Source organism: Coloeus monedula (genome assembly GCF_965178545.1).
Source record: "Coloeus monedula genome assembly, chromosome: 6".
NCBI classification, from domain to species: domain Eukaryota; kingdom Metazoa; phylum Chordata; class Aves; order Passeriformes; family Corvidae; genus Coloeus; species Coloeus monedula.
In genome coordinates, this window is record NC_138786.1 from 59,158,263 (window position 1) to 59,182,564 (window position 24,302).

The 24,302-nt window shown below is 45.0% G+C and overlaps 1 protein-coding gene across 1 annotated transcript in view; it reads right to left on the bottom strand.

Annotated features, from left to right (window-relative positions):
* The window catches only part of PRKCH (protein kinase C eta), a gene marked incomplete at both ends in the record, with an annotated part of 112,734 nt that overhangs the window by 85,878 nt on the left and 2,554 nt on the right, over nucleotides 1-24,302 (bottom strand). The gene's annotated exons all lie outside the window — the stretch shown is intronic.

Genomic DNA, 24,302 nt, shown 5'->3' on the forward strand with positions numbered 1-24,302 from the left:
GTATTCTCATGCACACCTTTAATTGAAAAAAAAAAAAAAAAATCAAGCATCCCGTGCCCAAATTGTTCAGCATTCAGAGCTCCATAAAAAATAAGGAACTTGATTCATTCTTTTTCCTAGAAGTGCTGAACAATCTCAACCTTGCTAGAGGAAACAGAAGTATATAAAAAAAATATATATACAGTTAATAGTGTTCCAATTTGTGAGATAAATGAAGCAGGACTAACACTAAATTTTCTGAAAAGATCAATGTGCATCTGTTTCGAGAATTATATGGATATTTCCTCCCTATTATATTTTATCTCAGTGAAATTGTTTCAGTCTCTCAAAATACCATCAGTGCTGAGGCAAATGCTGATTTCTTATATAAATCACCTTTTGGCCTTAAACCACAGGAAATAGAAAACTCTCAGTGCTGTTACCTAAGGACTTCTTCTCGTTTAATCTAAATTAGATAGAGATAGAAATACAGAACATAATTTTAGGGATCAGAGATTCAATCCCAGTGTCAGTCAGCCTGTCCTTGAAAGAAAGCATTTATTTTTTTGGTGAGTAGATTTTTTGAGATACATTTTTAATAAAGGTCTTACTTTTAGTATTTTTTATTTACCAGCTAAAATGACAGCTAAGGATTCGTGAAGTTTGAGTCAGGCTGTCACACAGAAACCTCAGTTAGAAAACAAAAACAAAGAAAGAAATAACAAGGCACCCCCTCAACTGTTCCCACAGATTACAAGGTTAAAATTAGCAAAGAGGAGCTTCACACCTCGTGGGTATTGATCACCTGTGCAGAACGGGAATTTTGAAAATGGAGCTCCCTGGGGGAATGAATAAAGATTGCTCATCCAAACCCTCTCTGCTCCTCCTGTACAACCACAGGATGACGAGCTCAGGCTGCCCCCTTCTTCAGGGGTAACACACGGTGTACCCTGTCAGCCCTTTGATTCCTCTCCAGTGTAAACACACAGCACATCACTGGAATAAACCTCCAACCTTCAACCTGAGCTCCCAGAGCAAGGGCTGCAGACCACCCCTGACCCAGACATTCGCTCGTGGTTTCCCAAAAACACTGCTGCCACCAACCAAACAGTCCTTTCAAGGCAGTAACATTAACACACTGGAAAAACAGAAAGGTGAACCCTAAAGAGGAGCCAAACAGCCAAGCTGCAAACGGAGGTGAAGCACCTGCACAGCTGAAGGTGGGAGGAGGTGTCTGAGCTGGGCTGACTCTGCAGGGTTAAGGTACAGCAGCACTTTCTGCTGGCACCTCCACTCCCAGGAATGCTGACACAGCCCAGAAAAAACAGCCTTCTGGGGTAAGTGAAGGGGAAGCACAGCTAGCCATGCATTTCCCTAGCCCACAGTTTGTGGCAGAAGTAGAGAAACTGTTATTTAAACTGCTGGGAATTTGTTAGGATGAGCAGAAGAAATATTTTCAGGAACAAGAATGAGCAACCATCTCATTCACACGGCTCCAGCTACAGTTCCGAGGTGCCACACACACACTCTTATCAGTGGGACACACAACAGGGATGCTACAACTGCTTGGGAAAATCCTACCAAAATGCTGACTTTATGGACACTATACTCTCCACAAAAAAATAAAAATTAAAAAAAAATTAGAATCAGTCTCACAGAAAAATTTAAAGCAAATATTTAGCTTTGACTCAATATTAATTTTTGTGCTTGTTTGCACTGCATATTACACTGGTTTTAGGAAGCTGTGTTTGAACAGCCCTCTGTCTCATTCCCCACAAAGATTTCAACTCCAGCAATATCATGCATCATTTTTGCCTAAATTTCAGTTCCCTGGAGAGATGCGCAACTTTGTAAGGAGATGGTTCTTTCCAAAATATATAACAACATGTAATAACATATAATTACGTAAATTGATTTACGGGATACCAAGAATTCAGGTTTTATGGAAAAATCCTTACTTACTTAGGTTTCCAAAATCATTCTTCAGTGCTTATCATTTTCCTGCCAGTCTCCATACAGGGTATGTCAGACTCCCGCTTCCACAGTGACAAAGAGGATCCTTCCTCCCTTCTTCTGACACACAGTATCTCTGGTGGGATGTGGAATAAACCCTGTACTCCTTGTTCAGTCTTAAAAGCAAAGGCTTGTCAGAACTCAAGCAGCTGGGCTGAGCCAGGGGATCCAACGAAAGCATCACCCACCTTCGACAGAGGGCACAGACAAAACTGGCCCAAAGTCCTGACAGACCTTACTCCCCATCTCTGCAAACAGGATTCCTCTGCCCCTGGCACAGCACAGTCCTCTGCCCCTAGCAGTCTTACAACACAGAAACAAAATAGTTCAGAAAGCAATAGCAGGAGATTTATGGGAGTTATAAAACAATCTCTCTCCCCTCCAGACTCCAAGATTAAAGACCAGTCAAATCCCCTACACCTACTAAGCAGCTATGCTCATGTTGTACCACAGTCCAAGAGCACTCAGCCAAGAGGACTTGAGCTACACTCAAGATCTTCTCACAGAACATGTAAGGAGGATCTAATTAAAAATTACAGCTGAAAGGCTCCAAAATGAGCCTGAAGCCCCAGCATGCCAGGAGCTGCTGCAGCTTTGGCACAGCAGCACTGCTGGCTGCAGGACCAAAGGGGAACTCTTGTCCTAGACAAGAGTTTAAACCAGACAGTCTTAAGAGTCTCTCTAGTCTTAAACTGATAGCAACAACATCAACAAATGATAATGAAATTAAGTAATAACAGACCACAGGGAAAAGTCTGGCTTTTGGACTTGCTGGGATCTCCTTTAAGGATGAATTTGACCAGCTAGGTAGCAGCCAACACAGTACCTGAGATAACTCTTAGACACGTGGAACGTGCCTGAAACAGAAAACAACGCCTGACCTAAAAAACTGAAAGGAAAATGTCTGACCACAGACCTGAGCTGGCCCGAGAAACATCAGCAGCTCCCTGAGAGCAACACCTGCCTGACAGGACGTGCTTCCCACCATGACACAGACACCCTGAGCCACAGCCACACCGCCCGAGTGGCCTCGTGCTGGCAGCAGCTGATGCCTGGGAGCTGCTCACACTTGCTGGACCCGTGGTGCCAGGGCAGCCCCATGTGCTGAGCTGGGTGTGAACAGCGAGCACCTCGCTCGGGCCCCAGGGGTGAGCTCAGCCAGCCCTGCAGCACAGCCCCTCGTGCTCCTGCCCCTGCTTCACACGCTCGGCACCCACCTTCGCACCTTCAGCACCGCCGGCACCCTCACAGCGCAGCCACAGAAATAGCACACGCTTCGGGAAGGCTCTACCAACCCAGCAACTGCAGCCAGAGCTGGGCAAGCAGAAATTGCCCAGAACCATCTGAAAGCAGACACCCACAGATGAGGAGTTTGGTACCCTACTGCGTCCCCAAAAGGAGAAATTCCTGATGTAAGCCCTCCTTCAATCTTTCCAGTCACCAAAGCACTCCCATCACCCGCACCTACTTTCACAGACGGAGAGGGCTTCTCACCGTGTTCTGTCACTTACTAAGAACTGAGCACTTCAAAAGGAAGCAGCTGCCAAAGGACTGGCCCTCCAGCCACGGAAGGGATAACCCTACCTGGGCTGGCAGCCCAGGCCCTGACTCCACAATGGCACAGCTCCAGCGATTCCAGTACCTCCCAGCACCAGCAAACACCCTCGGGACCCAGCCTCCTAACAGCAGTGTGGGTGTAACACAAGTACCGTGCAGACGCCAAGTTTTGCTCCTCACTTCTTTTCTGGTTTTTTATTTCCCAGCACTGATTGTGGCTGCTTAAAGGCAAAATCCCTACACTTTTGCAGAGAAGCAGGGTTTTGCAGTATTAATCTTGACAGAGTTATTAAAGTTCAAAATAGACCATGAAATCAGTTTGGGTCAACAACGCAGCTGATGTTCTTTCTTAAAGAAAGCAGAAGAGGCTCACAGAAACTCAACAGCCTGAGGGCAGCACAGATGATGCTCAGGGAGAACTCCTACACCACAATATACGAGATAAGTGATACAGGAATCTAACCATCCATATGTATTTGACACAATCATCAAAGAGTAATACATACAGAGAAAAGTTTCCTACTGCCAAGATCTATCTGGCATGGGATAACTTATTTTAGGGAATCACAGCCTTATGCCTGGAAGGTTTAGTAACAAAGCCAAAGAAAAGTCCTGTTGTATTGGGAGAAGCAAAGGAGAAGTATGAAATTCTATGCATGCCTGATACCATGAATGCTGTGAGGTGCAGTGATCTCAATAAATCAAACTAAACTGGTGGCGAGCAGCATCACACCACTGGCAGGTAGACCTGTGAACAATCATCACCCTCCCCTCCCTCCAGTGCTTTCATCCACAGCCCGGTCCCCCAGGGAAGAACCAGGAGGAAAAACATAGACTTTCTGGCTGGTTTAGAGGTAACTTGGCCAAGTTTTAGCTCACTGGGAGAGGAAAGTGTGCTTATCAGTGTAGTAAATCCTTTAGTCACCCTCAAAGAAATGAAGGCAGCACGTTTGTCCACAGCACAAGGGGTGGAAAAGATCAACTGCTGGAGCTCAGCTGTCTCTGTGAGAACAGCACAGGATTTTGGCCCAGAGCTAAGCACACACTTTAACTTCTGCTGAACCCCACGGCCGTACCCGGGAAAACAAGCACTGGAGGATTTTGGCAAGCGAGCTGGAAACGGGCAGGTAAGGATGTTGAGTTCAGCCACGGCTTCATTACATTTCCACTGCGAGGCACAAGCCCGTGCCAGGACAGTGTGCTGGGAGTTAGGAACTCCACTGCTAACCCAAACCACTCACATGGTGCCCCATGCCTGAACTTGTTGGGATCGTGCTGCTCCACGTGACTTCAAAGGCAGCTACCAGGGACTGGTTTCCCACAAGGAGGGGCCCCAGTCAACCACCTCACACACCTTCCCCAGAAAAGGGCTGTACTCACATCGTTCCCAACAACAGGGCAAGTGTTATTTACTCCCCTTCTCTGCATTACAAAAAATAAGCCAGTTCAGGAGCGGAACAGATGCAGGGAGACCAAAACAGGGCTCCTTAATCACATCCCTTCACACATATAATAAAAACTGGTCGTGCGTGATTCATCAATGGAAGAGGTTTGGAAAACAAATTCAGAAGGAGGGTAATCTCTCAGGCAACATATCAACACCCAGCTGAAGCATCCACTGAACTCGAAGAGCAGGTAGAGTGAGTTGGCCTCCGAGAGAGCCCGGCCTGCCCCTGGGAAAGGATGGGAAGAGGCAGATCCAAAGGGTGCCTGCCTACAAGTCGCTCACTCTCCAAAGTGAAGATGAGGTATAGATAAGGTGGGCCTCCAGGATGAAAAGACATCTTCGACACAGCACCTGGCATGAGCATTAAATCTCACAAACACAAGTTTACAAGATTTTTTTTCTTTTTTTTTTCCCTCCCATCCCCACAACAGATAATCCAGTCTGGGAAGTCTGATCTGAGGTACATCAGAATCAGTGGGAATCTTTTTATCGTGTTTGGATCAGACACAAAAGATGACTGGGTTTACCCTGGAGCCTAGAACATCCTTTCTCCCATTGCTGCCCCATCCTTCCTTCCCCACAGGCACAATCCATAAGCATCCCAGAAGAACAGCCTTTTTCTAAGGCATGTCAATGCTGACATGGCTTCAAAAACAGAACAGGCCAGACACTTGCAGTGAGTAAAGCAAATATAAAAGCTACCTAGGGACTTCATTTGCTTAATTAAACAAGTAGCTATATCTTTTGACTTCCTACATAATTTTTAATTTTAATTAACGGAACTGCATATGTAATCAGTCATTCGTAGAGGCAATTCCCAAGGCTCTGTTCAGTCGAAAGAGCTGAAAGTCTGAGTTAGGCTAAAGCTGGTTTTTCAGATGCCTCTAGTTATTTCTTGTCATCTTTCTTGTTTAAGCTCTTACCAGATCATGCTTATGGAATGTCAGATCTTTCTGCATTTTAATAAGGTAGCACCTCCTTGGACAGGTCAAATGGCAATTTTCTCAGCCAAACACACGGTGTCTGGATTAATCAGTCCCTCTCATACTTTTCGAGGCTGACACGCACCTGTCTATCAAGTCAGACACCTCTGAAAATCCTCAGGGCTGTCTAGTACAAAGGGGATTTTGCATTTCCAGACCAACAGACTGAAGTGCTTTTCCTGCAAATGCACAGCATGCACTTTTTAAGATTCAAATTAGGGTGCCTAAAAGAAAAAAAAAAAAAAAATGCAAACACACACACAACAGGGTACCAAGTATCTTCTTATTCCTGCAAAGGCTGGCAAGTGCTCAGGGCAGTAATTCCCACCGCAGGTGCCAGGGGCAGACATGGACAGCACTGGGAAAACGCTGCCAATCCCACCTGCAATCACCAGGTCCACATACCCTGAGTGCTGAAGCCCTTGCAGCTCACCTGAACACAAGTTTAACACTCTGCAGCTAAACTCACACATGGGTGGAAAGTCAGTCCCTCTCAAAACTCCTATAACCAGTTATTCCAGCTATTACTGTAATATTGTCATTCTAATTTTTTGTTTCAGGACAGCTGCTTAAAATATTACTTTTGTTTTCGTTCAAGCTGCCTAATTACAAGCTGTGCACCAGCCATGAACAAGCATGCATAACTAATGACTCTTAGCCAATCCTGGACTCTTTCATCAATTTTAGTCTGGTTTCATCCAAGAGATTACCCACCTCTACAGGAGATTTGCTCAGGTAGGAATAGGATTTATTTATCCTGTGAAAATTCCTGACAAGAAAACTTGCTTTAAGAGCTACAAATAAAATATAGATAAAAAAAGGAGGTTTCAAATCTTAAAAAAAACCCCAAACCTTCCAAAAGCATGAGCCAGAGCCTGCTCCTAATGGTGTTACACCAATTTATATTGCTTTTGAGAAATCTCACCTCTAAAGCAATGAATAATTTAAAACTAATGGTTGCAGGCAGATGCTCTTTAGTATATTTGAAAAATAAAATTGGTGTTATAAAGTTTAAAAAAGAGAAACACAGACACCACTGGTTCAGGGACTATCATGTTTTTGTTCTCCTTCTATTTTCAAATAAAAACAACAACAACTCTCCAGAGGGATTTTTTACCTTTTTTTCCCAAGCTATGTAGCAGGGGGAGGGGATCCAATTGCCTGTTTATAAATCCCACAGTACTGAAGTTCACTGAGGACAAGGCACTGATCCCAACAGTACCATCACTGAGTAAGGACCCACTCTTTTAGAAATTTAAGGGCAATTCAAAACAAAATGGGAGGATGTGGGAGAGTCTACGAATGCCATGCACACACTGGAGTCTGCAGCAGAGGAGGGTTTCCATCCACAGCCTCATAAAAGTGTGGGCCTAGGAATGACTAGGCTGGAAAATGGACTGAGAAGAAAACATGAAGGATGACCAGACCCTCCCAGTGAGGACCCATTTTCTGAGGGCACAGAACACGCCAAGCACAGGATGACTCTGCAAGGAGCCACGAACAGCAAAGCTGCTGGAACCACCCCAGTGATGGCACATGGTGGCCAGGGGAGATGCCAGGAAGAGAGAAGAGGCTGCTCTGAGCCTCCCTGAGCAGCCCCTGCAGAGAGAAGGGGCAGGACACCACATCTGCCCCCACAGTTCCCTCCCACAGCCCGTGTGAAACCAGAACCACGTGAGCAGGACGGATGCTGCCTTTCCCTACCACAAGCACATACAAGCAAACCTTTAGCTCTGCTGAGCACAATTAAACCTCAATTATTCACCATATTTCTTTGTAAGGCCATACCAAGTACCACCATGTCCAGTCCGTCCCTGTATCTTCCTTCCAACTCCTCTTGCCTTCCTCCTACAGCTAGTTTTTTTTTAATGGATGGGAAGGAAAATCACAGATTACTTTAATTTCCCAAAGGCAAATACTGACATCAATGCAGGACCACTAAATCAAAGGATGGCAAATGCAGGGCTTCATTTTCAGCTGTCTGAACACTTGATTACAGCAAATACACCCATGCTCACATTCAGTAGCTGCTATCAGGCTAACAGTCTTGCATAACCAATGTATGGCAATCTGCCTGCAAACACCTCTGTGTGCAACTGCAGGCAAAAGAGGCTGAAAGTGGGAAAGGGTCTCTGCTCTTGAGGGGACTTCAAAACTGTTGGGAGCTTTGACCAATAAACAAACAACAAAAATTTTCTATTTCCACGCAATGAACAGTAGCAACACACCAATGAATCTCAGTAACCAGTTACTACCAGCAAAACAAAAATCTCTGAATAGCTGTAGAGCTGGAGTTGCAAAGGGATGATGCTGACAGCTCACGTTCTAGGTCTATCACTGAGCACACAATGCAGGGCTTGCCCTCTTCTATCTCCAAGATCCCGACATTATCAACAAGCATATTTTCTATCTCCTACATTAACTCAAAATAACTTGGCAGACAAGCCAGGAAATTGTGCCACTTCTTCTGTTTGCAGCAATAAAGAAATAAATTCATTGACTGGTGCCAAGTAGGCAAGTTGGTGGCACCTCCCACGTGGAAACATTCCAAGGGCCACCACAATGAGGAGCTGAGCGGAACTTTCTCAAAGTAAAGCAGTGACACAGCTGAGCTTAGCACTGAGGCAGTGTCCCCCAGGAGGGAAAGAGCAGTGAAAAAGCAAGCCCAGGTAGCCCATGCACCAGCCAGTGCACACCAGAGACCTGGGTTTGGCCCAGAGAGGAACAGAACAGGCACCAGGCAGAAATACAGAGGGGAAACAAAAAAGATTGGGCAGAGAAGCAACAACAGTTCTCTCAGTCTTGAGGAGTCTTCCAAGGCACAGCATTCACCTTCAGTTTTAATTAACCTCCCTAACAAATCTAGGCAGACTTTATGAATCATTTATGGCTTTACATTAAGTAGCACAGTCTGCACACGGTCTGAGGTTCTGTGTCCAGGGCACTCCTGTTGGTCGCCAAGGGACCACCACTGCACAACTACAGCAGGACAGCACTTAGGTGTAACTTAGGAGGAATCCATTGGGTTGTACACTGTCAGGCAGAGCCCCCAATACCCTGTTCACAGATCCAACCCAAGGAACAGGGACCCCATAACCAGCTGCTACACTATGCAAAGACCCCCTCTGCAGCTGTCTCCCCACTACCTTGTTCACTCACTTACTTGTGTTGTTCTCCACTATTCAGTGCTAGGAAATATTTTCTTGTTATTCATAGGTTTTATTGCATAATCCTAAGCTTCTGAGAAATTATTCTCATTTGAGTCTCCATTAGGTGTGTCACTATTTTTAAAATATCTTCCTACTACATATAATTCATTTGGTGTACTGCTGCTTTTCCATTTTTGTTCAATAGCTCTCTCTTCTTTCTAAAACCAGGCCACAGCAGATGAGATCATGAACCATTAAAACCCATTAGTCCTCCAGATACAATCCATCAAATTTCTCAACACCTCAGGTAGAAAGGGGAAAGGTCACAACTTTTTCCTATTCCAACAACTTCTGTCAGATACCGAAGAGCCAAATACCATCCTTTTAACAACAGTTAAAAGTTAAGTCCTGGTGGTCCAGCAAAAGGCAAACTGATGGAAAAGTTCAGTTATTTATGATGCTTGATCACTAATAATGAGCACTGTAAAACTAAGAAAGAAGGATTCTGGAGGGAAATGTGATCAGCATCTCAATGCCTGCAGCTCAATGGCAGGAAGATGTGGTTGCACAGCACAGAGGCACAGATGCAAACCAACAGCTCTGCAGAGGGCTTAATTTACAGGCACCTTCCTTCTTCTTCCCTCCGTTCGACACCAAGCATTGGAAAGATCTTTATTGATCTTTACTACACTGGGGACAGCTGGAACCCTGAAAAGTGGATGGTAGAAGTTTCAGGAAGGCCCACAGTGCTGGCTGTCACCCAGGCTGCCATCCTGGTGTCACATTCCTATGGTGGTGTTGCTGTGTCTCTCCCGAAGCCAATGCGACACCGTACACTCCAAACACATCCCACACATCTCCACCTTTCCAGCCAAAAGCAGCAAAGCCCCTCTGGGTGCTGAGGAAATCTTACACCATCAATTTTACAGACAAGGAAAGCAACAAATGGGGGTGGCAGGAGCAGAGGTAAAAGCAGGGCTTGGGGTCTTCAAAAACCAGACCTAGCCCACTGCACGGCAGGCACACTGCTTGGAGAAGTACAAAGGGGACTCTGCAAAACCCACAAAAGCAACAGGTGCCTGACTCCACAGAAGTCCAGACATCAAGAAGAGTCAACTGCTCCAAAGCACCAGAACTCTCAGTCTTTCCGTGACTTTAAAGCCTTGAGCTAAGGGCATTGAGGGGCACACGACACCACCCCTGTCAGCATCACAATGAATTAATTTATGTGCAGGATCAAGCTATCAGCAATATTTCTGGCAAAACCTAAGATTTCTAATGGCATATCTTAGGGGCATGGCAGTCTTTGGAAGTACAGCTCCCAACACAGCTCACATCCCCATTTAAAGTCTTAACCACATTACTCATCCTTCGTGAGGATACAAATAGGAGAGATTAAATCCAGAAACTTTCAATCGTGGCATGGGCTGTAATACCACGGGGAAGCCTAAGCATCTCTGCTCTGATAACTCTTCCCAGATCTGGAATTAATTATTCACAGTGACTTCCTTCTTCCTCCTCTCACTTCCTCACCTGGCACTTTCTTAGCACTGAAACCATTAAGGACTAACATTTATACCCAGCTGGTATTAATCCACCACATCCCTTTTCCATGTTGCAAGATGATTTGCCCAATGATTTGAGCCAAAAGGATGAAGAGCAAACTACCAAATATGAGTGCCATCTCAGAGGAGAGAACCTGCTTGGGACACAGGGAAAGAGGAAAAGAAAGGTTTAAAAGTACTTTACCCCACATACTCCCTCTCCCATTCCCTGCCAACCACTTTTGGGATTGCTCCACATCCCTGGTACACACATCCCAGAACACCCTGTAAAAGCAGTAGCAGTTTCTGTTCTGGCTGCAAAGCCAATGAGATGTTTCCAAAGGTACAAAAAAAAAAAAAAAAAAAAAAAAAAAAAAAAAAAAAAAAAAAAAAGGAGTGCCAAGGCATGCACTCCCCCAGCATTCCTGAAGGTATGATGCTTGCTCCTGGAGTCCAGATGTTCCTGCTCATGTCTCTGCTCCAATCCCCACGAGGTCCAGTGCTGAGAGCCACAATCAAGTCTTCAGGCAGCAAAAAGAATGTAGGTTGCAGCTGACAACACCCAGAAAGGACACGCCATTGCCAACATTTGCTTTGCCAAGTTAGATCATATCCTATTTGTAAAGTGGGTTTTGTTCATGGGTTTGGTTTTCTGTTTGGGGGTTTTTTTGGTGAGGATGAAGGAAGAGTACAATCAAAATATTTCTGTGAAACAGCAGTTAGAAAAAAGGGTGCAGAGGTGAGGTTTTTCATGGGGAAGGACAGTGGGTTGGATATCAGTACCAAAAATAATTAGGAAAAAAAAAATTGTCCTGAAATCCTGAGGCCAAGCATTACAATGAGAGACAGACTGTCCAAGACCAAGCAATTTTTAGTCCCATCAAGTCTGTGATTACAGTTTTCCTCATCTACCTCATGAGAGAGATGATCTCACTACCCACTTGTGACCATAAAGTCACAGCTGTGACTCCAGCAATCAAGCTGAGCCAGGAAGGAGCTGAACACCATTGGCCTCCAGCCTTCCCAAGCCACTGGATGGTGACGAGGTGCCGTGTCACTGGGATGTGCTGTTCAGCTGACCCAGCCACTTGCTTCCCTCTGAAGGACAGAAGGCTCCCTGGGGTTTGTTACCACTGCAAGCTGACAGGCAGCTGTCACATATTTCCCCTTTTTAGTATTTCCTTTTCCCTTTCCAAAGTGTGGTTTTAAGATGAGGAACCAACGTGACCAAGATTTACCTTGGATTAAAAAACACCAGAGGGTGGAGACACCCAGAAAGGGAACGTAGAGGAAAAGGTCAGAACACGGCTGGAGTGGTTTTGCTCACAGGTCGATCGAAAACATAACTTGATGCTGACCACATTTCCCATTCAAAACTCAAGAGCACCCACAAAGCTGCAGATAAACCTTCTTCTCTTCAAACAAAGCTTTTGCTGAGGATTGCCACAAGCCCCAGCGCATGGCAACCCCAGGTAAGCCAAGAGCAGGACAGGCTCACTTACAAAGCCAGTCATATTTAGGACAACTGCTGTCATGTTCCTTCCTTAACAAATGTTTCGTTTCTTTGTGAATGGAAGGCCTGGCATTTTATCTGTGCCAGAGTGCTGCATGTGTTTTATATACAAACACACATGCTTTTAACTCCAGCACACTAATGTGTTTAAAGTATAAATTCCCTGCTGGTGAAAAGCACATCCCCATCTGGGTGGCACTGCTAATGTGGACCTTATGCTCCTCTTCCTGCTGACAAACAGCCCTTGCTAAGGGGGACACATTCCCTTAATTCACAAAGCAAGATTTTATTCACTCCGGGAAAAGTCGTATCAATTTTAGTCTTGTACCTTAACTCTCACCAGCTGAGGACAGAAATCCCTTGGACAGCGTTTATCTCTGCTGAAAATAAAATCAAATCACTTTCCTTCTTTAAGATTTACCAAGCCTTGTAATATAAAGCCAAGAAGCCACTCAGCTCCTGTCCTCTCGGCAAGCACCTTGGCAGGAAGCAGATGAAAGAGATCCAGTCCCTCTAATGACTGATTCACATTCAGTGAAGGGAAATAGTACAAACACAGTTCCCTAAGAAAGATAATAAAACACCTAACACTGTTCAACTCCTAACATACATTATATTGAAATAGCCCGAGATAAGATTACCGTAGCAAGGAGTTTGATGGAACCATAAAATAAATCATAAAACAGTTTTGTTTGGAAAGAGCATTAAAGATCATCCAGTTCCAACCCCTTGCCATGGGCAGGGACACCTTCCACTAGAATGGGTTGCTCAGAGCCCTGTCCAGCCTGGCCTTGAGCAATTGATCCTGACCTGGAGCTGCTGACTGGATCTTGGCTGCACCACAAATTGTGACTTTCCATGATTCTAAAAAACTCCTCTTGCAGCCCAGTAGAGTTTGAAAGGCTTCAAGGGCATCACCACACAGAGCAACATGAAACAGGGGGGTGGTTTCAGATACTGAGATAGACAGTCTGAACAAGTACTGACCCACTGGAAAATTCACAGCAAGAGATGGAAAGATCTGGTGCTCTTCAAACACCTACATGTTCTGGCTGTGGCTTTGATGCAAGCCACAACACTGTCCTTTGTAAAGAGCACTGTTCCTGTGGAAACACTTGCTTAATATTGTCAGAGATGGACTAAGAAGAAATGCTATAGGTGTACAGAATTTTGCAACTACCCATTTACTGGCTAAAATATATATAGCCAAAAGAAAAAAAAATTCCTTTTCTTACTGTTAACAGTGAAAAACATTATCAGGCACTTAAACAGAACATTTTTGTGCAGCTGAAGTAATTAAAAAAACCCCAAAAGCAACAAACCCAAATTTCATAGAATCATAGAATGGTTTGGGTTGGAAGGGACCTTAAAGACCATCTCATTCCTACCCTCCTGCCACACACAGGGATACTTTACCTAGACCAGGTTGCTCCAAGGCCCATCCAACCTGGCCTTGAACACTTCCAGAGATGAGAGATCTGCAAATTTTTCTGCAAATGAAATTTCTTATGACCAGGATTATTAACATGAAGAGACAGTTTAGCCAACCTAGAAAGGAACCACAAAACTGAGAAAATGTTGATGAGCTTTTCTGAGGTCACAAAGATGTTTTCAGAGCAGTCTTTCAGAAGCCAAGCACGGGGACACCAAGGGCTGTTTAAAACCAGCAAGCTCAGTTACTCTTTTCTCACCTAATGCTCATGTTGAAAACAGGAACAGGCGCTTCAAAAATGTTACTAAAATAAGAAGTGCATTGCTTAAAAACAATGAGTACTGCATATGCATTGCTGAGGCAAGTCTCTTTGCACTAAGCTTATTTATATATAGAAATAACACCAGTGACCTCGTATTAATCACAGACACAGCTTTCTCCATGACAAAGGGAAATGACAAACTTGCAAGGGCACACCAGAAACCTTCCGAGATCACATCCAAGTATGCCAAAACATGTGACAACTTGAATGATCTTTGCTCCTCTTTGCAGAAATACACTCAGATCCTGCAGTATTACTCTTGACAAAATCAGAACCGTACAATTTTAAAATGAACCACATGATGATTTTAGATATGGCTTCAACTCTCAGTTCTCAGGTTCTTCTCAAAATTCTGAAGCTTTCAATTCGAAGAATTTTAACCAAGATAGTGCTAATCAGAAAGAACATAACCAGCCAAAAGGGTTTCTCCCTGCTCCACATAGCGCCAAGCGAGACCTGAAATGAGTGTGTGTCGTGTCCTGTCTGTGCCACAGCACGCAGGCGTTCCCAGGCAGCTCTACACCACAGCATGAACATCCTGCTCTCCTGCAGATATGCAGCCACACACAGCAACTCTCACCCGAGAGAGAGGGGAGCAGCCACGGCTCCCAAAACCCCTCCAGTGGAGCACAGGTAACCCCAGAGGGGGCTTGGTACGTGTCCAACAGTGGCCATGGGAAACTGATGGGAAAGCACAGGGTTGATGATGGTTTAAGATGAAGGAGGGTGCATATTAGAGATTAGGAAGAAATTCTTCCCTGTGAGGGTGTGAGGCCCTGGCACAGGTTGCCAAGAGAAGCTGTGGCTGCTTCATCCCTGGAAGTGTCCAAGGCCAGACTAGATGGGTTTTGAGCAACCTAGTGTGGTGGAAGGTGTCCCTGCCCATGGCAGGGGGTGGAACTTTGATGACCTTTAAGGTCCCTTCCAACCCAAACCGTTCTGTGATTCCGTGAACTGATAAATCATTAACCAAAACACAAGAAAAAACCATCCTGGCATCAAGCTTTGACCAAAAGCAGATTAAGGGCCCCAGCTGCCCCAAAATTCCGCCCCCGCCTCTTCTTCCGGCCGCCACCACTCCTCTGCAAAGGCAGCACAATGGACGGCTGCTTTCACACGACTCCAAAACCACAGCTAACAGCCCCCCACACGGACTCGTCTGATGTTTGATGGTTTCTTCAGCAAGCTCAGCTGTGAAATGGGGTAGGCAAGAAGCAGAGACACAAGCAGGAAGCTCTCCACCTCTCCTGCTGCACAGCGACTGCCCATGGGGCAGAGGAGGGCAAAAACCTGCCGGGTGCCCTCCTAGATCTGCCCTGTGCCAACTGCCAGAGCCCACAAGTCACAGGCCTTGTTTAAACACAAAACTCTTTCCTAGACTGGGTGTCTTTGCAAGTATTACATTACCCCAGATGGAAAGGTTCATACTAGCACACGAACCTATTTTGTCTACAAGGGGCTGAAAATCATTCTCTGAGGATGTGCAGCATAGCCCAAATTTTTGAAGATTTATTCCTGAGCCTCCAGAATCCAGGAGTCTGCTCTTCATTTCAACACTGTCACTCCAAGTGGATGACAAGCCCTAAGGATGTGGATACAGGGAGTCTTGGCCTGCAGAGACAGCTCCTCTACAGTAAATATGGGAGGGGTTCCACTGTCCTTCAGGTAGAGCTGGAGATCTCAGCCTCAACCTGTGGGAATGCACCAAAGAAACTTTTATCTATTCCTGTACCATTTATTTTGTCTACATCATACCTTCTTTGTCCCTCAAAGGGAAAGAATAAAGCCCCACTGCCTGGGCTCACTAGCACAGCTCTAGACCTTGCTCCTTTCTTGGACATGAGCAAAACGAATTTGATGATCTAGGTTTTGATAAACCATTCAGCAAGAAGAAAGTGAAACATGTTCCTTTCTAGAATCAAGGAAACAGGGAAAAATATCATCTTTATTGACATGACAGGCTAGATGTTACTAAACCTAATTATTTGAAAGCGTGGTCAAAATTAGTTCCTATCATTAGGTATTGATAGGATTATTGTAACAGGGGCTACTTTTTGAGAGGAAGATGGCACTGCTGGGTTTCCACCCAGTTCTGCTCCACCCTAAGGTGAGAACAGCTTAGTTGCTTGTAGAGTAGCTACTAAATGACCACAGGTATGTCCCATTACGTTCAAGAAGACTAAATAAACCAGCATTTCTTCTTAGCTGCCACATCACGAGTCCCTTGCAGAAACAAGGGACAGAAACTTCTAAAAAAGGAAACTGATCACAGGGTCATTTTCAACAGCCTCCAGTAAATCACCCTCTCTCACAAGCCAGTCTTGTACTCGAGAAGTACCCAAAGCTGGACTTTTTACTGCTACTGAGTAAGCAGATAATGAAGCGGTAAGCGTGGGGCTCCGTGCTGAAAACTGATTATCAGCAGCAATACTCCCACCAAGCCCTGTTAGGAGATGGAGGCTCACCCTACACACTCAACACCACCGTAGCTTTTGTATTAACAGTGCGTTCCAATGAGTAGCTTTGACAAGAAATCCCACCTTGGATTTGGACCACACGGGAGCACTTTCCTCACATGGTTGTATTTTCTTCCAGGCTCAGGAGCAAACTGCCTTAGAGAATAAATTTTCATTGAATATATTAATGTGAGATGCCTCAGTCTGTGAATAACCCAGATAATAAACTCATTGACAGAAGCCAATTCCTTCCTTTCTCAGAGCACCATGGGCACTCGCTGTGCCCCATAAATAATGTACAACCCAGCCATCATTATCAACTCTGGTTGCATGCAAGGAGGAGGAAGGAAACGTGTCCAGTTCTTCTCCCAATTAGCCAGTGCAAAGCTGGCAGCGTAACTCCATGGAAGCCATGGGGAATCCGCTGACGTAAACCTGACAAGCAACAGCAGACGCAAGCACCAGGCTCCTGTTCTCCAGGAATCTCACAGAAGAGACAGGCAAACTTTTTAAAAACAAGTGAGAAAGGAAGAAGGCAACTTTCACGCTGATGTTATTAAAAATTGATGCCAGAAAGAAGTGAGGAATGGAGAGCTCCATGTGTGTGCCAGCTTACACGTGAGGGGAGGGTAACATTTAAAGCATGTAAAATTTAAAAGAATTGAAGGATACGAGACAGAAGAAAACATGCACTAAATCAATCCCAAATTTCACTACTTGGAATTCTATTTTTCCTCTGCTCTTCAGTCCTGGGGAAAAGGCCAACAAGCTATATGTCCTTGTTTACCAAGAAAATAAATGCAGGACAAAGGAGGAATTCAAACAGGATAAGCTAGTCTTTCATTAGTCATTCCTGATTTAGACAACCTTTGTTATTCTGAAGGAGCAAAGCCCAGAACTGAATACATTTAGCATGGGATGAACACACTGACCAGTCTAGGTGGAGAGAATTGCTCTAGGAACTAACCCACATGTGGACAAGCCAGCTCCAATGCTACCAGAGACAGCACTGATTTGCCAACTATTTTGTCAGATAAAAGCACTTCGGAGCACAGACATCCCATGCTGACTTTTATTGTCATAGTGAAACTGTCATCCCCTTTCCTATCCTGACTGTGGAGCCAGCCAGCTCCAGAGAACTGCCACAATCCTAAATGATCCCTCTGACAGTGCACTTCTCTCTCTGACTCACATCCACAGCACTCAGCACCACTACAACTGGTCCTGCTTGAACCTACTACAGCATCTATGAAACTGTGAATGATGGCAAAGATTTTTCTATCCAAAAATGACAAAAGGATTCCCAAACTAAGACCACTTTGCTATCACAGAAGGTTTAAGATACTAAATGAGGCAAGTGGACATGTGCATGAAGACTTTAATTTACATGGGATGTCTTGCTTACATGACAGAGTAAAATTAAATGCACTCGTGAGAAAAAATGCGAAAGACCATGCTATGCTAAAATGCAGACTAATGACAAGGAATTAAAGAAAAAAATAAACAAGCAAAGGCAAAACAGAAACCACAGAGCAGGCCAAAGAGCGAGAGAGGGCTAGAACCCAGAGGTGCTGTAGAGAGGTGTGAGCTGCTTTTTCACACCAAATGAGACCAGCTGGCAAGTCAAAACCCTGTCTCCGAGAATGGCTGACATAGAATATATGAGAGAAAGGCAAGAAAAACACCTCCATGTCAGATATGGAGCTACCACCTAAAACCTCTCCTCAGCCCTTGGATGCACACCATCAGACAATCTGTCACTGTGATTCTTACTATTAGATATGAAGTCCTGGGACAGCAGAGACACACAGCCTGTTTCTCACATCCTGTCCCTCAGTCCCCTCATTCTGAGAGACTACTGGGCTCTACTGATCTGTTAGGTGATTTCACACCGCAAATGATTTTACTGATTTTTTTAAACATACAGCTAGCATGCAATATTCAAACAGCAAACCACACATTTAGAAATGTGTCTTGAATGGATGTCTTTTCCTCGTTTTGATAGAAGTATCTGTATTGGAGTAAAAAGTTTAAAAAAAAAAAAAAAGAAAAAAGAAATTCCACTAAGTCCTAAATACCATTCTCAAGCTCCCAAAGCTGCCCAACTCATGTTTCTGAGCCAATACTTCCTCTCCTGCCTGTTCCACAGAAAGATCTCTCCTGGAAGGAGTCTGGAGAGCTGCCACTGTATCACTGATACAAATACAGCCATACAAATACACTCATGAAACTTAATACTTATGAAACTGGGCAGGTGAACACCAAGAAAAAATCCTTATGTAATGTCATCTAACAGATTCATACCTCCTTCCCTCCTTCCTCCCCTGCCAACATTTTTCTGTCCTGGCAAAGCTCCTGGGTAAGCACAGCCACAGCAGCTGGGTTTTAGGGCAGTGTGAGCTGGGCTGACCTGAAGGGCAGGTCCACATCACATGACAGAGCACAAAAATTCCCATCCAGAGCCACGGAGGTCCAGCAGACAAGTGAAAATCTTATCCTAGACCTGACACCCCTAACACCCTGTGGCTTTGCAGCCCAGGATTGCCATCTTTCCCAGGCTAGGCTTCATTGCTCTGCAGTGTGGCACTCAGAGGAGACAGCCCAGAGCATGACACCCATCTGTCAGACAGCACACAGGCATCCCATCTCTGCCTTGAGGGCTGCATCTCTCCATCAGGACACAGATCACTGGTGGGCTAGAAAGCACGAGGCTTTCTGGAGATGCAGTGGGTCTCACAAGGAAGTCAAAAGCCAAAAAAACCCCGGGCAGTTGCCAGAATGACTTTTCTGCCTGCAACCTGCCCCACACTGGAGGGGCCCAGGACAGAGCAGTGCAGGGAGCGGGGCCATCAGCCGGTCAGACTGCTCTGGCAGCCTGCAGGATAGATCTGGACATCGATTAGATGCCTCTGGTCTAGCACAACAAGGGCACAAAAGGTCTTGCAGGGGCAGTGAAAAAGCAATTTTTTCCATCACCTTGGGCCCAGGACAGACGCTGAATATCAAGAGCATGGGAGTTGCTGAGGGATGCTTGTTCCCACACGGCATCGCACTAACGCGACAAAAGCTGGCTTACATCTGCTCGTGGTGCTGGCTTTAAATTATAGCAGGACAGTTTCCTCAGCAACTGACCTCCCTAAGTGATGAGAACATCTCATGATATCAAAGCATAAAACAGTATCATTGGCACTGCAGAAATACAGTTGTTTGTCTGGCTTACCCTAAGTGGCTTAGCAATGTTAATTGGACGCTTCAGGATGTGCTTTGTTTTAGATACACAGTTCTTATCTTTGATATCATTACTACAAAGCAGGCCTTTCCCTCACAACCAGCCAGGGATCTTGTACCAGCACAAGGGCATGGCTTGGGAGAAGAACAACCACACAGTGATCTCCACCAGGACACGGCGCCAGCTTAGTTAGCCAGGACTCCAGCCTGGGTCACTGCATGGCCCCACAAACAGCACAGGGGTGGAGCAAGCAATCCGAGCAAAGACTGCTCATCCTCTCCAGAGGACATTAAACTTGCAGCATGGTCTGACGTGTCTTAACTGCATGCCTAAATAGGATGAAATTTGGGAGGCAAGAAGGTGCGATGGCTGATCCAGAGCCCTTATAAAAGCTGCCAGTAACTAATTTCATGTGGTAACTCTTCTGCTCATCTTCTCCATGGTTACACAAAAGGTCCTCAGTTTCCTGATTGTATTAACAAAGCACAATAGCTAAAGCCTAAAACATGAAAGGAGCTTTGATAGTTTGTGAAGAAAGGGTGGGAGTCTTATTCACTTCAGTAAGGGATATGTTTTTCATATTGAATTACCCTGTAAATCAGTAGACTTTCTAATAGCATTTCAATAGCTTAAATGGCCCCCTTGATGATCCATTCTGCAGAGTTTATTGCCTATAAGCTCAAAATGGCCAGAAACCAAATCATTACTCAGAAAATATTCCAAACAGAAAGCCTCTGACAGGCTGGGTGAAATGTGCTTTACTGAAAGACCTGTGCAAAAAGCTAAATATAAACCACCAAAAGGGTGAGGCAAGGCCTGCGGGACGCAGAGCTGGGGACAGAGCTTCCTGGGGTGCTGGGCTCACTTGTGCTGCACTCACCCTGCTGCCCCCTTCTCCTCCTCACAGCCTCTCTGCAAAGTGCAATCCCGAGGCTGCAGGTTCAGGTCTGCAAACACCCTCTCATGGGCTTCTACCATGACCAACGCTGCCAAAAGCAACGTGGGCATCAGCCCTTGGCTGCCTCTTCTCCCTCCAACCAAGGCTTTCAACTGATCCAGCAGCAACACCATCAGCAGGAATGTAAAGGTACCCCTGGCATCAAAGTCGCCCCTCACTCCAGCCAACCACATCAACAAAGGGCTTGACAGAATCACAGAACAGTTTGCGTTAGAAGGGACCTTAAAGACCACCTCATTCCACATCCCATGCCATGCACAGGGACATCTTCCACCAGACCAGGTTGCTCCAAGCCCAATCCAACCTGGTCTTGAACACTGCCCAGGATGGGGCATCCACAGCTTCTGTGGGTAACCTGTGCCACCCTCACTGTAAAAAACTTCCTCCTTATATCCAATCTAAATCTCTCCTCTGTCAGTTAAAAGCCATTACCCTTTTGCTGTCTCTTTGTCAAAAATCCTTCTTCAGGTCTAGTTTAGCCCCTTTAGGTACTGTAAGGTGCTACGAGGCCTCCCTTTGGCCTTCTCCAAGCTGAAAAACCCCAACTCTCTCAGCCTGTCCTCATAGCAGAGGTGCTCCAGCCCTTTGAGCATCTTCATGGCCTCTTCTGGACTCCCTCCAAAAAGTCCATGTTCTTCTTTTATTGAGGGCCCCAGGCATGGATGCAGGACTCCAGTACATCATTCCAGTCACCTTGAGGTGATTGCCACTGCACTTGGTAGCAAGGTCACTGCAGCACCTGATTGCCTGCACTCTGTCCTGCCTCGTCCTGCATTCCCAGAATTCTGGCTCTGCCCCTGTTAAGTTTGTTACCATTTGCTCGTGTGCAGGAAGAGATTAAGACAGATGAATGCACAGATGCACAGAACTCTCTTCCTCAGCCCCAGCCCCAAGTGAATGCAGTGACAATGTCTTTGAGAGGACGGGAACACTGTCACTTCACTGCCCATATGGCTGCCCCATTACAACTCCAGAAAACCTTGAGAGCCAAACCCACATCTTGCTGCACTCAGTTCAAAGCCAGGACACGAACTCCAGTCCCATGCACCCCTACTGACACCAATCACTGGAAACTGGCTCTTCTCATACTTCGGTCAAATCTTCCCAGCCAAACACGCTCTCAAGCAAAGTGCCCATGTTCTCCAAGGATTCTGACAGTTGCCAGACAGGCCATTTATTGGGGAGGAGCAAGAAACAGCTTAGCTCCACTTCTGATGCTGGAACAGGGCAGTTCTGCACAAATGTGCACAGCTCTTTGTGACAGTCAGCTTCTCATCTGCCTCAATGAGAACAACTGTTTTTAGCATCACACCCCCACAGACTATTAAACACCTGACAAATAGCAACAATTTTTCCCTTACTTATTACAGCCTTTGCTTTAGGCCACAGGGCACTCTCAGGCAGCCGTGGTGCATCAGACTCTGTTGGCATTTTGAGGGGTCTGTTCATAGGGCCAAAGGACAACTAAAGGAAAGCAAGAAAAGCTGAAATTCCAGTAGCTTTCAAACCCATCTTACCTTCTGCAGTGGGTGTTTCTCTCTGCAAGTCCTATTCAACATAATAACTGCATATCAGTAATAACAATCACTGAAACAACTTAAAGCTTCCAAAAAGTTAGGGAAAGAACTCATTTTACACAAGTCTAACTAATATGCAGTGTGACCTTCACGCAGATCAGAGATCTGCACTACGTACACCACTGTCATGTGCATGGAAACAGAAGTCAAATGTACAGATAACTCTTGCTCTTTATCTCAGCCTGCTCCTGCCCTGTGGAAGGAGACACCACTTATTTCAGCTCTGCAAGCTGCAATCCATCTCTACAATTGGGCAGACACAAAATACTGCACCATAAAATCCTCTGTCAAGAGTTATAAAGTATTTTGGCTTCCTGAAGCAACTTTTGCCTACCTGGAGAACTTGCAGCCAAGCAGGAGTCAAAAGAAGCAGCAACCATATCATACTTGACCTGCAGCACCCTGGCTCTCTGCCACAGTCATGATGCTCTGGAGAGAAATTGACTTATCTTTTAAATCTTCAACTTAACATTCAACAAATACAGTTGTATATAAGCATGGGTAAAACACAATTATTCCTGCCTCAAAAAAGAAAAAAATCATAGGGAAGGATACAGGCAAAAGAGCTGAAGTGAAGGAACGCACAAGAATTATTTGTTTTAATCTCTTCCTGCACACAAGCAAATGGTAACAAACTCATCAGGAAGTTGCGACCAGCTCATTAATCTTATAGCCCATCTGTTATGTGATTTCCTTCAGTGTACTCTGATGATTTGCTATTCAAGATCAAAGTTTAAATTTCTACTCCTTGTTAAAGTCTTAGAAATTATGGCATCTCCACCCAGGGACTAACAATTTTTACAACTGTGGTTAAATAATTCCCTTGTAACAATGCCATTCAGTATCTGTAAAGAGTGTTTCCCCAAGGTTAAAAATTACTTCAGCTACTACATAAAACTCATAGGAATAATCCTATGTATTGTAAACATCTCCCATTTCAGCTACACTGAGCACTCCATTTGTTTCACTGATAAAGGACAGCTTTCTATACTGCACTCAGAGACAGTCAGACAGGCGATAATACCTTTTAAAGGTGCATATGCCAAGTAAAAAGATCCCAGCACAGGCTAGTGCAGAATTAAATGCTTTTAAGAGGCAAGTTTCAGCCCTGATGTAAATCACAGCAAACAGCTTCAGAGAGCAGCCAGCTCAGTTCCCTCCTGCCCTGCACCTGGTCATGCGCACCTGTGTAAAACAATTCAGGTTTGCACAATCTCACACCCACACAGGCAAATGCCTACCAGAGACAGAACATGGCACCGGAGAGATCGCTCTCAGCTTTGACTGCATTAAAGAATGCTGAAGGCAAAATGGCATTTAATTGACAATGTTAATGAAAACTCCTGTGCTGAAGCCTGACAAGTAAATATAAGGAAAGGGAAACAGCAAGAAGGATCTTGAAGTTAATAAGCTCTTAGAAATGTGATCTGTGGAAAATTAGTCAAATGTGTTTAACAACTTATACGCAAATTAGAAGATATCCAGACCATGCTAATGTCGTTACTAGAAAGACTTCAGAAAACAACCAAAATGGTTAGAAGGAAAAGGGTCAGTTTTGAAGTCTCTGAAACACAAATTTTAAAGCAAACCATGAACAGAGAACTCTGTCCCAGCACCCAGTGGGATGACTCAGGTGTATAAGCATTACTGATGAGACAGCTCATGTCCATACACTTACTCATCTGCCTAATTGTTCGGGGTCATAATTGCAGTGATGTACCTGCAAGTCATCTGGGAAGCACCAACTCTTACACACCAACTGCTCCTCCTTGCCTCTCGCTGAAACTTCCTAAGTTCTCACAAAAGGTGCTGACCAATGTTACAACTAATCACTTTTTTTTTTTGTCAGCGAGAGAAAATCCATGTTTATAAACAGAGCAGCATGAGCCTGAGAGCTGACACCAAGACTGTGACAGGTAATTCCTGAGGCAGCCAACTGCCCTGCCATGTTTGCCTGTTATCATTCATTTGGAGTTTACCAAAATACTGTTTTCCCTGTCTCTGAAAAGTGAACATAAAAGTTCTATTTCAAATCAAAACGAAAAACTGTGCACAGCCAAGTAAGCATAAGACAGATTAAACTTAGGAGGATTCATCGATTTTCCTCTTACTCGATTCATTCCTTACTTGCCTATCTGTGCTT